Source organism: Pristiophorus japonicus, chromosome 23, assembly GCF_044704955.1.
Source record: "Pristiophorus japonicus isolate sPriJap1 chromosome 23, sPriJap1.hap1, whole genome shotgun sequence".
NCBI classification, from domain to species: domain Eukaryota; kingdom Metazoa; phylum Chordata; class Chondrichthyes; family Pristiophoridae; genus Pristiophorus; species Pristiophorus japonicus.
The window spans coordinates 30,596,823-30,614,559 of NC_091999.1; the positions used below are offsets into that span (position 1 = coordinate 30,596,823).

Here is a 17,737-nt window from a genome sequence, read left to right on the forward strand (position 1 = left end):
ACAGTCCGGCAGAAAGGACATACATAATATAACCTTGATGGGAAAGCCAACAGATAGCTCCAGGATCTCGGGAAGTAGCACTACCAAGTGAAAGGACAATCCTGGAATCTCACCCATGTGGAATTAATTGCGAAATGGCCTATCTTGGGCATATAGTCAAGGGCCATTAGGGGGTAATTGTAAGGGATAAATAGTAAGGTTCTAGATAGGGGGTCAGAATTATGCCGAAGGTAGTGAACTTATCAATTGTCGATGTATGTAACACTTGCTTATATAGGTACAACACACTTATACGCATTATATCATAGCTTAACCTGAGTAACACTTAAACAGCCAAAGTCAGCAGTTTTGTTTAAAAGTCGCTGATCAAGAGATAAAGAAGCCAGGCCAACCACACCAGGCGTCGGATAGACTGGGGTAGAGGGCAAAATGGAATAAAACAATGATGAGAGATGGGCAGTTTCATGTACCACTCGGAGCCCGTCTGATAAGAGTCGACAAATCACTGTAACTTCGCTGATAGCAATAGACCTATCGATGATTTTGGAGGAGGATAGCTCCTCTCCAACACCTGTATAAATTATGCTTCAAAACGCTTCTATTTCGGAGGTTCCAATACTGAACCTTCCCGTGCATTGCTCGTAAAAATCCGATAAACCTGAGGTTTCGTTTGTTTACTTCCGTGTTCGTCATACAGTGGGAAGCTGGGCGAGGTGTCGATTAACTATATCAGTTAGTACACCCCGAGGGAGAGAAGCCTAGTTTTATCCCAACGGAAGGGCAGGTGTCGATTAAGTACATCGGTTAGTCCACCTTGACGTAGAGACGCCTCCTTTTTACCACAACACCTCCCCTCCTCACCCCTCCTCTCCTCTCCTCTCTCCTCACGTCTCTCCAATGCTCATCTCCTCTCCTTTCCCCTACCTTCTACCCTCCTGTACTCTATTCTCCTCTCCCACCCTCGCCTCTACCCTCTCCTCTCCCCAGTCCTCTCCTCTAATCCCCTCCCCTCTTCACTCCGCTTTCCTCTCCTCTCCTCTACTCTCATCACATCCACTCTCCGTTCCACTACTCTCCCCTCCTCTGCTTTCTTCTCCCCTCTCCTCCCCTACACACTCGTCCCCTCCCTGCTCATCTCTACCCTCCTCTCTCCCCTCGTCTCTCTTTTCCTCGCCTCTCCATTACTCTCCTCCTCTCGCCTCTCCTCTCCTTCACACTCCTCTCCTCTCCCCTCTGCTCACCTCCTTATCCTTTCATCATCACTCCTCTCCCCTCTCCTCCCCCATCCTCTCCACTCGGCTCATCCCTTCTCCCATCTCCTCCTCTCTCCTCTCCACTTCTCTTCTCACCTGTCTTCGCGTTCTCTCCTGTCTCCTCTCCTCTCTCCTCTCCCCTCTCCTCAACTCTCTTCCCCTTTCAGCTGTTCTCCTCAACTCTCTTGTGCCTCATTTTCTCCCCTCTTGCCTACCTTTTCCACGCCTCTACTCCATTCTCCCCTCTCCCCTACACTATTCTCCTCCCTTTCCCTCTCCTCCATTCTCCTCTCATCTCCTCTGCTGTCTCATCTCCACTCATCTCCTGTCTTCCCCGATCCACCCCTATCCTCACCTATCCTCTCCTCTCTCCTGTTTTCAGGTCGCTTCTCTCTCCACGCTCCTCTCTCCTCTCCACTCGTCTCCACTCCAATCATCTCGACTCCTCTCCCCTAAATTCTCCCCTCCTCTCCTCACTCCTCTCCTCTCCTCCTCACCTCTTCTCCCCTTTCATTTTAACTCCTCTCCTCACTTGTGTCGTCTGGTGTTCTCCCCTCCCCTCTCCTCCCCGCTCCTCTCCTTCCCTATGCTCTCCTGTACCCTCTCCAGTCCTCTCTTCTCCACTTCTCTCCTCCCCCTCCTACCCTCTCATCCCCTCTGCTCTCCTTTCCTCTACCCTCTTTTCACCTCCTCCTCTCATGCACTGTCTTCTCTCTCCTCTTCTCTCCCCTAACTTCCCCCCCTCTTCTCCACTCACCTCTACTCCCCTCTCCGTTACCCACTCTTCTATTCTCTCCTGCCCTCTCTTCTACTCTCCTCCCTTGTCCCCTCTCTTGTCCTCTCCTCTCCTCTAATCTACTACCTCCTCTCTCCACTCTGCTTTCACCTTTAATCTGGTATCCTCTCATCTCTTCTATTCTCTTCTCCATTGCTCGAATCTCCATAGCTCTTCTCTCCTCCACTCTCCTCTCCACTTCCCCTCTCTTCTCCCCTCTCCTCCCCTCCCTTCTAATCTCTTCTCGCCCCTACTCTCCCCGCTCTCTTCCTCTCCTCTCCTCTGATGGTCTCTCCTCTGCTCTCCCACTGCCCTTCCCCTCTCCTCTGCTCTATTCTCCTTCTCTCTCATCCTCTCACCTCTCCACTTCTCTCCATTCCTCCCTTCTCTGCTATGCTCCTCTCCTCCTCTCTCCGCTCCTCTCATCTCTCTTCTGTCCCCTACCTTCTCCCCACCTCTACTCCACTCTCCTCTCCACCCCTCTCCCCTACACTCTCATCTCCACTCCCCTCGCCTCTCCACTCCTCTCATCCCTCTCCTCTCCCCTACCTGTTCCTCACCTCTATTCCACTCTCCTCTACTTCCATCTCCCCTACACTATCATCTCCTTTCCCCTCCTCTCCTCTCTTCCCCTCTCCTATCTTCTCTTCTCCCCTCTTTTCTCCTCTCTTCTCCTCTCCTTTCATCTTATCAACTCTCCTCTGCTTTCCTCTACTCATCTCTGCTCTGCTCTCCTCTCCACTTCCCCTCTCATCTATCCTATCCTCCACTAACCTCTCCTCCCCTTCCTGCTCATCTTCACTCTTTCCTTCTCCCACCCTCTCCTCTCACCTCCTATCCTCTACTCTGTTCTGCTGTCTTCTCCACTCAACGCATCTCCTCTCCTCACTTCTGCTCTCCTATTCCCCTCCTCTCCTCTCCTCCACACTCATCTCCTCTCGTCTACTCCCCTCCCACCTCCTGTCCTCTCTCTTCTCCCCTCCTCACCTCTCTGCTCCTTTTATCTCCATTCCTCACCTCCAGTCTCTACATTCCCTGCTCTAACGAAAATAAGCGATTTGATGGCGTGTGACTGTCAGTATGGCATCGTTCGCCATGAATCCGGACTGACCATTGTAATAATAGCACACACGTATCCTTACTGACCACTGTATTATCTGTCCCCATGAACCGTTACTGACCAATATATTATCTGCTCCATGTCCCCTTACTGACCACTGTATTATCTGTCCCCATGTATCCTTATTGACTTCTGTATTATCTGTGCCCATGTATCCTTACTCACAATTATATTAACAGTCACCATGTACCCTTACTGATGATTGTATTATCAGTTCTTATGTAGCCTTACTGACCACTGTATTATCAGTCCCCATGTACCCTCACTGACAATTGTATTATCAGTCCTCATGTACCCTTACTGACCAATATATTATCTGCCCCATGTACCCTTACTAACCACTGTATTATCAGTGCCCATGTATCCTTAATTTGCACTGTACTGTCAGTCCCCGTGTATGTTACTGACATTTACTTAGCCTGCCTCTATCCATCCATTTGTTTTATTTCACTTGTGTTACCCCGAGAAGTGAATTGAAAATCTGAAATTACAGAGTTATTTTACATCTCAGTAATAATAGAAACTGCCTAAATGAAAGTTGCTCCCTTCACATGCATGCTGTGATTCTGTGGAATTAACTATTTCTGCTTTTACCAATAGTGCTTGGATTTGGATAAAGTTATTTGATCTGAAAGCCAAGTTGCTTTTAAAATATTTTGCAATTGAAAGTGATGCAAAGAAAAGGTTCGGACAACTTGTTTATTCAGTGACTGTGATTAATATCCTTCAGTGTGCAGTTTAATTGTCTCACTGGAGAGTTCCCTCAGGCTATAAATAGGGATTTTCTTTCAGTCTGTACAGCAATGTTTGACTGAAGTTGTTGTCTAAAACGAACAGCGCTCATTGGAGCTAACAGAAAGTCAAGTCATGTTCTGGGAGATTCCAACTCAGCTTTGGATCCTGTGGGCACTTTTCAATGTGGAACGTATTTATTACCCGCTCCTCGCTGCTGTTGGTATTCCTGGTGAGTCCTTCATCTGCAATGAATTATATAACCCATGTTTCTCTGTTATTGCTCTCCTTGTCCTTTAGTTCCAGTTATTAATTGTATTCAATTTAAACCTCTTGTTCTTTGTCTAGCAATGCAAATAAGTTTCTGTCATGTAATGTTTGATCATTTGTTAATTCGCTGCTCCCAGTTCAATGAACAGTATGTTGTTTCCACAACTTGCTTCCAGTGATAGTGGTTCACAGGATTTGACAGAAATTTGACTTTATTGACACAGATATGTTAGTGAACGATTATATTATTGAACAGCTTGCAGTCAGATTTCTGCACTGATGCCCAGTGTTGGATTATAAATATGTGTTCAGCGGTAACAAGTGTTTTAAGGACCTCTGGTTATTGTAAATGACACTGATCTGTGGAAATCAGCGTTGGGAGATCCTTCACAAATACACTGAGATATGAGACATTATTCACTAATGATTCAGCTATAGACAGTTGTCGTAATTTCCACCGCCTCCTGCTCTGCCTCACAGTCACTAATTCCAGATGATCAGGACAGGGTTAAAACTGCAAAACAGATTCCAGTAAAATGTTTGTTCAGTTGTATTTGAATTGATTTATTTCCCTTGTTCAGCCACAGTTCAGGAGATCTCGGTGTGCGCCGCACGGTAGCAACTATTCAAAATGGAGCACTATATTGTGAAATATTTTGATATTTCCAGCCTCAAACTTTCTCTGTCAACTGGAAGTCTGTAACTTTCTCATACCAGGTGAAAGGAAGTTGGTTGACACAGTTCCAGCTGCAAACAGACACGTTCGAAAATCTTCTGTGACATCTTACAACATGGGTTATCATTAGTCTATTGTAAAGCGACAGTCCCTTCTTTAAAGATTATTTGCAATATTCTTGGAAAGTCAGCTTAAGCCAGTTACAAAGTGTACTTTCAAAACAATGGTTGGAAAGGTTCTGATTTCGACACATAATACAATTCAATTCCTCTTCTTCAGCCTACGACACAACCACAGTAACCTCGCCAAAGACTCCATTCCCCTCTCTGGCCACAGATTTCATTCCCCACCTTGGCCACAGACTCCATTCCCCTCCCTGTACACAGATTCGATTCCCCTTCCTGGAAAAAGAATCGATTCCTCTCTTGGGCCACATACTCCATTCCCCTCCCTGTCACAGACTCCATTCCTTCCTTGGCCACAGACTCCATTCCGTCCCTTGGCCCCCAATTCCATTCTCCTCCCTGGACACAGATTTCATCCCCCTCGCTGTCCCCATACTACATTCCCATCCCTGGACAATGACTCTATTCCACTCAATGGCCACAGATTATTCACAAACTCGCGGCTTCTTGTGCTGAATTATTGCTTCCTCTGACTTGGATATGGCGTTACATCAGAGTCTCATTCGGAGCTTTACCCACCTGGAAAAGGTCCAATACATTTATTCTTTCAGTCATGACCCGGAAACCACACATCACTTCCACCGCTTCACTCACTCCCTGTCACAATACCCAAATACCCCATCCACTGGTACATTCAGTCCAGAGCCAACACCCACACGTCCCATCTATTGGTACATTCAGTCCTTGTCCCAACACCCACACGTCCCATAAATTGGTTCTTTCAATACCTGTGCCAAACACCACACGACCCATCCGCTGGTGTAATCAGTCCTGACCCAAACACCACACGACCCATCCGCTGGTGTAATCAGTCCTGACCCAAACACCACACGTCCCATCCGCTGGTGTAATCAGTCCTGACCCAAACACCACACGTCCCATCCGATGATTTCATCAGTCCTGACCCAAACACCACAAGTCCCATTGGCTGGTTCACTTAATCCTGACTCATTTCACACATAATTCTTTGAGACAGCTGTTAATGCTCTCAATCTGAAATATAAATTCCCTGTTTTTCTCTTTCTTGCAGTGAACTTAGTGACAATAATGATCCTGTCTCGAGGAAGGTGCGGTCTCTCCATGTGTGTCAGCCGTTACCTGGTGGCAATGGCAGCGGCGGATCTACTGGTCGTTATCCTCGACCTGATATCCAGGCAGATTCCTATTCGTTATTGGACCGCGTTTGAGTTCATGTGGAAGATTAAAGTGTGTAATATTCATGCTATCCTGCTTTACGCAGTCACGGACTGTTCCGTCTGGTTCACAGTTGCTTTTACCTTTGATCGATGTATAGCCATTTGTTGTCAGAAGCTCAAAACCAAATATTGCACCGAGAAAACGGCGACTGTGGTTGTGGGAACAGTGAGTGCGCTGTTCTGTGTAAAGAACAATTTCTGGTACTTTATGTATGGAGGTATGTATCAGATTTCCAATAGTCCCTGGTTTTGTTTTGTTCGATGGGATGTCTCTGAGTCAGTATCATGGGCAGTAATTGAATTCCTTCATTATATTATAACACCGTTTATTCCATTTGTTCTGATCCTTCTGCTCAATACTTTAACTGTCAGACACGTTTTAGTGTCGAGCAGAGCCCGCAGGAGACTCAGGGCCCACAGCAGTGGGGAGATTCCCAGTGACCCAGAGATGGAGAAGCGAAGGAAATCCATCATTTTACTGTTTGTTATATCCGGCAATTTTATCCTCTTATGGGCAGTGTTTCTGTTATATTCTGTGGTTGAACGATTGTATTCGTTAAATATTATTCGTGTATCTCTACCTAAATATGTACTGGAAATGGGATTTATGCTTCAGCTCCTGAGTTGCTGCACCAACACATGTATTTATGCCGTGACCCAGACGAAATTCAGAGAGGAGTTGAAGAATGTGGTGAAATATCCCTTTACTGTAATTGTTAAATGTATTAAATAATAAGAATCACACAATGTGTTGGGCGGGTGTTCTGCCCAATCCGCTCAGCTCTGTGGTACACACACAGTGAGGCCTGTTTTAATCTTTCACCGCGCGGATTCAGCGACTAACAAAAATGATAGAGGTGAGGAAGTCCACGGAGATCAGTCCCGCTGGACTCCTGTGGGTTTTATCCCCGCTAAGACGTCTGCTGTGGCCTGGGACGGATTTATAAAGCTCCCGACCGCCAGGCTCGTGTCGGATGTGTTTACCCAAAGGGAGCGGCACGGGGAAGGTGGCTCTGTTACTTTTCAGTCCACGGGCGGGCCGCTCAGTCCCCAGCACTCCCAGGAAAAGCTGGGGGGAAATGGCCTGGGACCAAACAACAGCCAGAGAGGGAAGGTTTCAAAGGCTCAAAGGTCAGTGCTTTCATCCTTTTGCAGGCTCCTTGTGTTTTTCTCCCAGTGGGGTTTAACCTGAGCAGCCCCAGCGCCCGGAGACAGCGACGTATCCTTGTTTCAGATAATCTACATTTGGGATTAAAGGGTCTCCTGCAGACGGAGTATATCCCAGTGACATTCACCACTGTAACGTTCCTTTGTAAGTTTGCCTGAACAATGCGGTGATCTGCAGGATGAAGTGTACCCCGCACACACTCGACACACATTAAACTCAGCTCCTCCTCACTCTGTGTAAAATCTCCGAGCTCAATATAGCCCATAATATGCAGTGTTCAGGGAGGGTGGTAACGAGCTTTGTTACTAGGTATTGCTGTACCTGTGAAGTAATACAGCGGTGAAACCCCCATGACACTGTGCCTGAGCATTGTGACATCACAGACCTGCCCTTCTGACCACGCCCTGGTCTGTAGTTGACCCAGAATCGCATTTCAGACATCCCTTCTCCTTCACACATCACTTTACATAGAGTTACTTAATGTCTGCAGCACAGAAATAGGCCATTCGGTGCTCGCGGCTGCAAACTGGTCTGAGCCGGTTCCCCTGAGGTTTCCCTGGGGATGCTGGGAGTTAGCAGCCCATCTGCCTGTGGACTGCAAATTTACAGAGCGACCTTCCCCACCCCGACCCTTTCGGCCCAGCAGAGCATGCCAGAACTTACTCGATCATCACATCCTGATCTTAAACAGAGTGCACAAAGAAAGTGGTAAACTTGGGAACGTAGAGAAAGGTGAGATTCAGTGGTAAGTCCGTGGTGAGTCTGGCTGAGTATTAGCTGTAAGAAGGGAAATTTAGTTTAACGTTTTGAATTGAACTTAGAACTTTAAAAACAGAAGTTAGCAGAAACTGCCTGTTAGTGGTAGTTAACTATCAGTCAGCTATAAGTGTTAGTCTTAAATATGTGCTAATTACTGCGAGCAATGGGCATGGAGCTGAGACAGCACTTGTAACTTGTGTGTGGCTCCAAAGGTATAAAACTAAACACTAACTGCTGACTCACGGTGTGTTCTGCACAGTGATATTAAACGGAATTTGGTGAGAGTTTGAATGGGAACAGTGGTTGAAGGAAGTGCTGCTTTGGCCTCCAAAATACAGCAGGCAGATGAACGTTTGGTGATTATTACCTTTTTTCTCGAAGCTTGGTCCACACTAAGACCTGGGAGCAATAAGAATACTTTATTAAATTAATAATTTAACTATAATTACTAATTAATTAATATCATTATAAATAACCATTGAATAAAAACTAAGTAATTAAATTAATTCAGTGTGTAAATAAGCAAATTCATTTATAAAAAATAACTAAAGATGGCAGGGCAGGCAATGAGTCGAGACATTAATGTGTGTGAGTTTGTGGACATCAAATCTGTCCCACATTCCCACATCTGCAGGAAATGTCTCTGCTTTATTCGCTCTGGCTCAGCGTAATTGGGCTGGAGTGCGAGTTCGACACACTCTGAAACACACAGGATAAGTAATTTAATCCAGAAAACAGTCACATCCCACAGAAAAACGCAGGTTCAGGAAAGTCCGTGTCTGATTGGGTGCCGTGTAGCGCGAACTGAGGAGAGGCTGAGAATGATAAGGATAAAGATTGCGTGGAGGACATCCACAATACATACCAAGGTACGTGGCTCAGAAGGTTGTCTACAGGCAGAGATAGGAAGAAATATTAAACAATTACTTTGCATCAGTATTTATCAGGGAGTCAACACAGGTGGACATGATATTGGATGATATTAGAAATGAAATAACTGCATTTAAAATAACAAGATGGAAAATATTATATAAACTAATCAAACCGAAAATGGATAAAATGCCGGCTTCGGACAAATTACATCGAGGGAAGAGATAGCAGAGGCATTAATAAACATATTTAATACTTCGTTAGAATAAAGTGCAGTGCCGGAGGATTGGCAGATACCTAATGTAATACCTATTTTTAAGAAGGGAGGTAGAACGTTTCTGAGGAACTATAGTCCAGTCAACTTAACGTCGTTGGGAGGAAAAATAATGGATTCCCTACTAAAGGAGAAAGTGGAAGAACAACTAGAAACCAAAAATGAATAGTCAGCATGGATAAGAAACGCGAAAGTCTTGAATTGACCAAATTCTTTGAATTTTTCGAAGAAGTAACAGATAGCGTAAACTAACGTAATGTAGTAGATGTAATTTATCTAGATTTCCAAAGGCCTTCGATAAGATACCCCATAATAGACTGAAAGGGCAGATCACAAATTGAAATTACAATTAATAATAATAATTGGGATGTTTTAAAATGGAGTTAGCAGATTTTTAAAATAGATCCCACAGCCTGTTTTTCAGACTGTGGGAAGCATGTGTGGGATGTCTTCCGCAGAGGGTCAGATGTTTCAATTCATAGACCAAAGGCCTTGGGAGCTGGGCACAGACACAGATAACATAGAATTTGAATTCTGTAATAAGATACAAGTTAAATAAAAGGAATCATAACAACACGTATCCTGAATTACTAATTAAAGTATATAGAGGCCAGATTGGAGGAAGCAACCTACCAGATAATCATGTATAAATCAATCAGCACATATTAATTGTAACTTGTGTAATTACATAAAGCTATAATCTGAAACTGTATAAAATAAGATGTCTCTGGCAGTTTGTCTGAGCATTCATTCAAGGGTAGCACACCTTCCAGCTTGTATCTCCGAGTGGTGGTTTGAAGTTAACTCTAACAACGTGGCGCAGTCAGCAGGATCTACTGGCTTGGGCAGATTAGACTCAAAAAGCCAAACCAACCGAATAATGAGTGAGTAGAGAATTACCTTGAGAAATTCTCCTCGCAAAGTAACCAGAGATCCAACGAATCTGAGGTAGAGTCCATGCAGCAGTAAATCCAGTTGAAGGGTGCGTCAGGACAATGTAAATAAATACTGTAAGTGTCGGTACAATAAGTACGTATACGGGATATCGGGGAAAAAGCCTCAGTGTAAATAGTTCCGCATAAGTAAAGGCGGAAAAACATCACTAGGTAAAAAGCCTTGGTTTAAAAAGTTCTGCTTAAATAAAGATGGTAAAACAGGAACTGGGGAAAAAGCCCCAATGTATGAAATGGCAAAGGAATCTGCCAAGGCCCTTGGAGGGCTGATGTATAAACTACCAGAAGAGTTTCTGAGAGATAAATCTGAAAAGGTCATGAAGATTGTTAAGGCAGGATATGATGATGGGAAAAAGATAATTTTAACAGCCGGAAAGATGAATAGAAAGATACCCGAAGGTGAGATGGACAGAGAAAGTGACAAAAGACAACAGGATGTAAGTATAAAAATAGATATAGATGATAGAAGGGAATGGACAGAGGAATTTGGCCCAAATTTGTATCCCCCACTAACAGGGTTATGATTGGGACCTGAGGAAAATAAAGTATTGATTGGGGGCCAGAAGGCTCGCTTAGTAGATATTTTTCGGAAGTCCATAACAAAAACTGTTAGTGACTATCTTAAGTGAAGTATGGATGCAAAAATAGAGTCGGCCAAACAATAAGCTTTGTTGAATGAAGAGAGATTTTTGTGAATGTCTGTCTTTGAATGAAAGTGCTTGTGTGATTTTTGACTGCAGAATATTTGATGTGGGAATTAATGAATTTTTCAGGTGTCTGAAAGCCTGCTTCAGAAAGTGGTTCAGATGTCTGTTGTTATGGCCCCACCCACTTTTTCAGACAGAGTGAATTTTTTTTAACCCTTTGTAGTGCTGTCCAGTATGAAGGAAGTTTTAAGAAAGTGTGAACCTAGAATTGAATTACATTTTAATTTAGAAACGCAGGTGTGGATTTATTCAGATGATATGTTATGGAGCTAGGAAATGCACAAAGGATAGGTTTGTTGAGCAAAAGATAAAAAATGTGTGGTCCCGATGGTTTAAAAAAAAAAAATTCGACACGCTCACTTGTCAAAGAAAACATGTAATCATTGATTACATTTGTTTGAAAGACAATACATTTAGTCTAGGAATGAGATAAAGAACGGAGAAGGGAAATTGTAATGCCTTAAAAAAATAATCCTGCGTGGGTGTCTGAAGGCTGCGGGCTTGGGAAATACGCCCCCATATTTCGTTGTGTAAAATATTGATGCGAAAGCTTCGAGCTCAGTAAAAAAAAAATTAAATAAAAGATTGGCATATTTGAATTGGGATTTTGAGATATTTCTGGTGATTCTCCTTGATAAATATTTTGGTTGTATTGGAAAATCTTGGGTTTGGAAGACTTTTAATAAAAGTAAACATACTGCGTCAGAAGCTGAAGCTTAAAAAGATTAAAATTATGAGATACTGTATCACAAAATTGAAGTTACAGCGCAAAAGATTAGAGTTTTTGATGTTCAGCTTCTAAAACAGAAGTCAGGCACAGAATTATAAAACAAGTCGTTTGCATTCTGTGATCTGTGAATCACTATAAGCATAAATGATAAGTCCGATTAAAGAACAGTATTACCATATTTAGCATTTCATAATCCAACAATAAATACAAATACTACAAAAGGGGAGCAGAAATTAGGATGGGAGCAGTGAAGAGTTAATTTTGTTGTGAAGATTTCAAGTACCACTCTTTAAGAAAATACACAACAAAATGAGATACATTTAAAATAAAAAGTTAAATCTGATCACTTAAAAAAAAATAAAACTATCATGTTTGGAAACAATGTAGAAATACCTTCAGGGATCAGGTCAAACTCCTGGGCAAGTGGGGAGCTATCTGCGAAAGTGTAAAATTAATTTTGGAAAAAATAAAATGTTAAAACGGCAGGCTTTAGCAGTTTAGAACAAAGGAAAATATAAGTTGAACTTGTGACTTAAGATACAGTGGTTGAAAAACCATAGAAACTGAGACGTAAAGGCTTTGAAACTGGAATATTTGAGATAACGGAAAGCAGCTATCAAAGCCTCCGTGCTAGACTCTGTTCTAGTTATGAAAAATACATTTGAGATAACGGAAAGCAGGATTTAAAGTAAATCCCAAAAAGGCACAAATCGGACAGCCTGTGTTACAGGACCTGGGACACGAAATATCCCAAGGAACTCGGACCATGTCCAATGACAGGAAGGAGGACATTAGGATTATGCCCCAACCAAAACCAGTCTGAGGGGTTTGCAAGGTATTGGGGTTCTTTAGCTATTGTAGGAATGTTGTGCCTAACCACAGCAATTGCAGAACCAATACAGTGGCAAGTGAAAGGAAAATCCGGTTGAAATGGAAAGGGTAAGACTCGAACTAAAACCTGGAATATCCAGGATGAGTTGTATCAACAGAATATAAACGTGATCATCACCGTCATTCAGATTCTACAAGGACAAGCTACAAGGCCACCCCAAGGGGGCCCAGAAGCATTTCACCACAGCGGAGGGTACACAAACTACGTAAAGCAGCCTCTAGGGGGCGGCATCTAAGTGTCAGGAGCGTTTGTCTTGAAGCCACAAGATAAGTGTTTAAAAAATGTTACCTGAATATTGTAAACCAGGGGAATTAACCTTGGGAAATTGCGTGTTAGTTAAACCTGGAACAGAAGTTATGTTGTTATTTGACAATGTGCTGCATGAAATGTTACCTGTGAGCATAAATTAATCAGCCCTATACCTGCCAGAAAAAATTAGCCACAAGACTAAAGCGTTGTAAACACGATTGCTAGACACAATCCTGAGAATAGCTAGTGACACATCAGGAGCAAGGGAGTAACACAAGAAGCTGAGACACAAAGAAGGAGGACAGAGGAGATCTATAGCAAATGACGTATTAACTTTACAGTGACATCTCTAGTAGATGCACCAGATATACAGGCGATCCAGGCAGGTGTAGATCATTTGAGGGGAACAACGGAGGTACTAATCAGGAAACAAGCCAGGATTGGGATAGAATCTTCAGAGTTAGGATCTAAAACATCCAAAAAAAATGCTAGACGGTGTATCCATATTGGAAGGCCATGCACGAACAATTAACGAGCAAAATAAGCAGGAATTGAGAGGACGATGCCGATGACAGGAAAAGAGACACATGTCATGCCTATGGGAGATGGATGATTGGTCAGGTGAAACACAATATGGATCAGATACAAAGCGGGCGAGTTACAGGTTCAATAAATAGTACCCAGTTGAAAGAAATGGCACAGCACACTCGGCCATTAGATGCATGCACTCTGAAACATAGAAACATAGAAAAAGGTTGCAGGAATAGGCCATTCGCCCCTTCAAACCTGCACCAACATTCAATAAGATCATGGTTGATCATTCACCTCAGTACCCCTTTCCTGCTTTCGCTCCACACCCCTTGATCCCTTTACCTTAAGGGCCATATCCAACTCCCTCTTGAATATATCTAATGAACTGGCATCAACAACGTTCTGCGGAAAAGAATTCCACAGGTTAACAACTCTCTGAGTGAAGACGTTTCTCCTCATCTCGGTCCTAAATGGCTTATCCCTTGTCCTCAGACTGTGACCACTGGTTCTGGACTTCCCCCAACATCGGGAACATTCTTCGTTCATCTAACCTGCCCAGTCCCATCAGAATTTTATGTTTCTAAGGAACCCTCTCATTGTTCTAAACTCCAGTGAATACATTCCCAGTCGATCCTATCTCTCCTCATATGTCAGTCCTGCCATTCCGGAAATCAATCAGGTGAACCTTCGCTGCACTCCCTTAATAGCAAGAAAGTCCTTCCTCAGATTAGAACAAAACTGAATACAGTATTCCAGGTAAGGCCTCAGTAAGGCCCAGTACAGCTGCAGCAAGACTGCTCTGCTGCTATATTCAAATCCCCAAGATATGGGGCCAACATGCTATTTGCCTTCTTTCTGTCTGCTGCACCTGCATGCCAACCTTCAATGACTGATGTACCATGACACCCGGATCTCGTTGCACTTCCCCTTTTCCTAATCTGCCGCCATTCAGATAATATTCTGCCTTCGTGTTTTTGCCACCAAAGTGCATAACCTCACATTTATCGTTATTACACGACATCTGCCACGCAATTGCCCACTCACCTAACCTGTCCAAGTCAGCCTGCAGCCTCTTAGCATCCTCCTCACATATCACACCGCCATCCAGCATAATGTCATCTGCAAAATTGGAGATATTATACACAATTCCTTCATCTAAGTCATTGATGTATATTGTAAATTGATGGGGTCCCAGCACTGAGCCCTGCGGCACCCAACTAGTCACTGCCTGCCATTGTGAAAAGGACCCGTTTATCGCGACTCTGTCAAGCAGTTCTCTATCCACATCAATACATTACCTCCAATGCCATGTGCTTTGATTTTGCACAACAACCTCTTGTGTGGGACCTTGTCAAAAGTCTTTTGTAAGTCCCACTACACCACATCCACTGGTTCTCCCTTGTCTGCTCTGCTAGTTACATCCTCTCAAAATTCAAAAAAATTTGTCAAGCATGATTTCCCTTTCATAAATCCATGCTGATTTGGACCGATCCTGTTCGTGCTTTCCAAATGTGCTGCTATTTCATCTTTAATAATTGATTCCAACATTTTCCTCACAACTGATGTCAGGCTAACTGGTCTGTAATTACCCGTTTTCTCTCTCTCTCTCCTTTTTCAAAATGTGGTGTTACATTCGCTACCCTCCAGTCCATACGAACTGATCTCGAATCGATGGACTGTTAGAAAATTATCACCAATGCATCCACTATTTCTAGGGCCACTTCCTTAAGTATTCTGGGATGCTTCATCAGGTCCAGGGGATTTATCGGCCTTTAGTCCCATCAATTTTCCGAACATAATTTCCCACAAATAAGGATTTGCTTCAGTTCCTCCTTCTCACTAGCCCCTCGGTCACGTACTATTTCCAAAAGGTTATGCGTGTCTTCCTTCGTGAATGCAGAGCCAAAATATATGTTCAACTGGTCTACCATTTCTTTGTTCCCCATTATAAATTCACCTGGATCTGACTGCAAGGGACCTACGTTTGCCTTCACTAATCTTTTTCTCTTCACATATCTATAGAAGTTTTTATGTTCCCAGCAAGCTTCCTCTCATACTCTATTTTCCCCCTCCGAATTAAACCCTTTGTCCTCCTCTGCTGAATTCTAAATTTCTCCCCGTCCTCAGGTTGATGCTTTTTCTGACCAATTTATATGCCTCTTCCTTGGATTTAACACTATCCTTAATTTATCTTGTTAGTCACGGTTGAGCCACCTTTCCCGTTTTATTTTTTACTCCAGACAGGGATGTCCAATTGTTGAAGTTCATCCATGAGATTTTAAATGTTTTCCATTGCTTCTGCAGTCAACCCTTTAAGTATCATTTCCCAGTCTATTCTAGCCAATTCATGTCTCATACAATCGAAGTTACCTTTCCTTACGTTCAGGACCCCAGTCTCAGAATTAATTGTTTCACTCTCCACCTTAACAAAGAATTCTCCCTTATTATGGTTACTCTTCCCCAAGGGGCCTCGCACAACAAGATTGATAATTAGTCCATTCTTATTACACATCAAGCAGTCTAGGATAGCCAGCCCTCTAGAAGGTTCCTCGACATATTGGTCGAGTAAACCATCCCGAATACACTCCAGCTGTCCTCCTCCACCGTATCGCTACCAGTTTGGTTAACCCAATCTATATGTAGATTAAAGTCGACCATGATAACTTCTGTACCTATATTGCACACATCCCTACTTTCTTGTCTGATGCTGTCCCCAAACTCACTACGATTGTTTGGTGATACACAACTCCCATTAGCGTTTTCTTCCCTTTGATATTCCGCAGCTCAAACCACACAGAATCCACGCGAATGTCCTTCCTTACTATTGCGTTAATTTCCTCTTCAACCAGCAATGCCACCCCACCTCCTTTTCCTTTCTGTCTATCCTTCCTGAATGGTGAATATCCCTGGATGTTGCGTTCCCAGCCTTCGTCACCCTGGAGCCATTTCTCCGTGATGCCAATACATCATATTCATTAATTGCTGCCTGTGCAGTTAATTTGCCCACCTTATTACGAATACTCCTCGCATCTAGGCACAGTGCCTTCAGGTTTGTTATCTTAACACACCTTGTCCCTTTAGAATTTGGCTGCAATGTGGCCCTTTTTGATTTTTGCCTTGGGTTTCTCTGCCTTCCACTTTTACTTTTCAGCCCCCATTTTACTTCCCTCTGTCTCCTTGCATAGGTTCCCATCCCACTGCCATATTAGTTCAACCCCTCCCTAACAACACGAGCAAACTCTCCCCTGTGGACATTGCTTCTGCCCAGGTGCAGAGCGTCCGGTTTTCACTGGTCCCAGCTCCCCCAGAACCGGTTCCAATGTCCCAGGAAATTGAACCCCTCCCTTCTGCACCACACATTCATCTGAGCTATCCTGCGATTCCTACTCTGACTAGCAGGTGGCAGTGGTAGCTATCCTGTAATTGCTACCTTTGAGGTCCTATTTGTTAATTTAGCTCCCAGCTCCCTAAATTCAGCTTGTAATTCCTCAGACAGAGTCAGTCAGACTCAAACACAAACACATAAAGAGCTCTCTTAACACAGAGAGTGAGAGGCACAGAAACATTGCATAATCCCATTTCTTTGTCAGTTGAGAATGTTATAAAATTATCGACATGGACAGATTCAACAGAATACATTCGGATATAACTGAGCAGGATGGGAGGAAATCGGTTTGAACTTAAAAATTTACCAGGAGTGGGGTTCGAACCCACGCAGTTATACACCCATTGGATTTTACGTCCAACGCCTAAACTACTCGGCCATCCTGGTTTTGTCAGCATTCGGATTTTGTCTCTGTGAGAATATGGGCTGCAGCTCCACTCTCACATAGACAGGTTTTCAATGAGCATTTTCAAATATTAATCGTAATATTGACACAGGGCAACTCTCCTATTCTTTTTTGAGCAATGCTCTGGGAACTTTCACATCCACCCGAGGGTGCAGATAGAGCTTCAATTTAACATTTCATCCAAAAGTCAACAGCTTCAACAATGCAAAATTCCCCAAGTACTGCATTTGAGTGTCAGCCAAGATTATATGCTCAAGTCTCAGGAGTTGGACTTCCACACACAACCTCCTGATTCAGTCGAGAATGCTGCCACTGAACCAAAGCTCACATCCGTATTACTTTCCCCAAGTCTTTTTATAACTTTCCAGGACACATCAAAGTAATATTCAACATTTTGAAAAAGCTTCATCCTCGTCGGGGAATTGAACCCCGACCTCGCGCGTGAAAGGGAGGGATACTAACTACTACACTAACGAGGAACTGACGGGCATTTATTTTGTCAGAGCAGGAATCGAGCTGTGAACAGAAATGGACACCATGAGAAGTCGACAGGCACATTGAGAGACAGAGACAAACCGACAAACAGGGAGAGACAGACAGCGAGAT

General features: G+C 43.6%; 1 non-coding gene across 1 annotated transcript; it reads right to left on the reverse strand.

The window, feature by feature from the left end:
• Window positions 1–17,029: 17,029 nt before the first annotated feature.
• On the reverse strand, window positions 17,030–17,112 carry trnal-uaa (transfer RNA leucine (anticodon UAA)). Its single transcript has one exon. It is a non-coding gene; the product is annotated as a tRNA-Leu (tRNA).
• Between the last annotated feature and the right edge of the window lie 625 nt (window positions 17,113–17,737).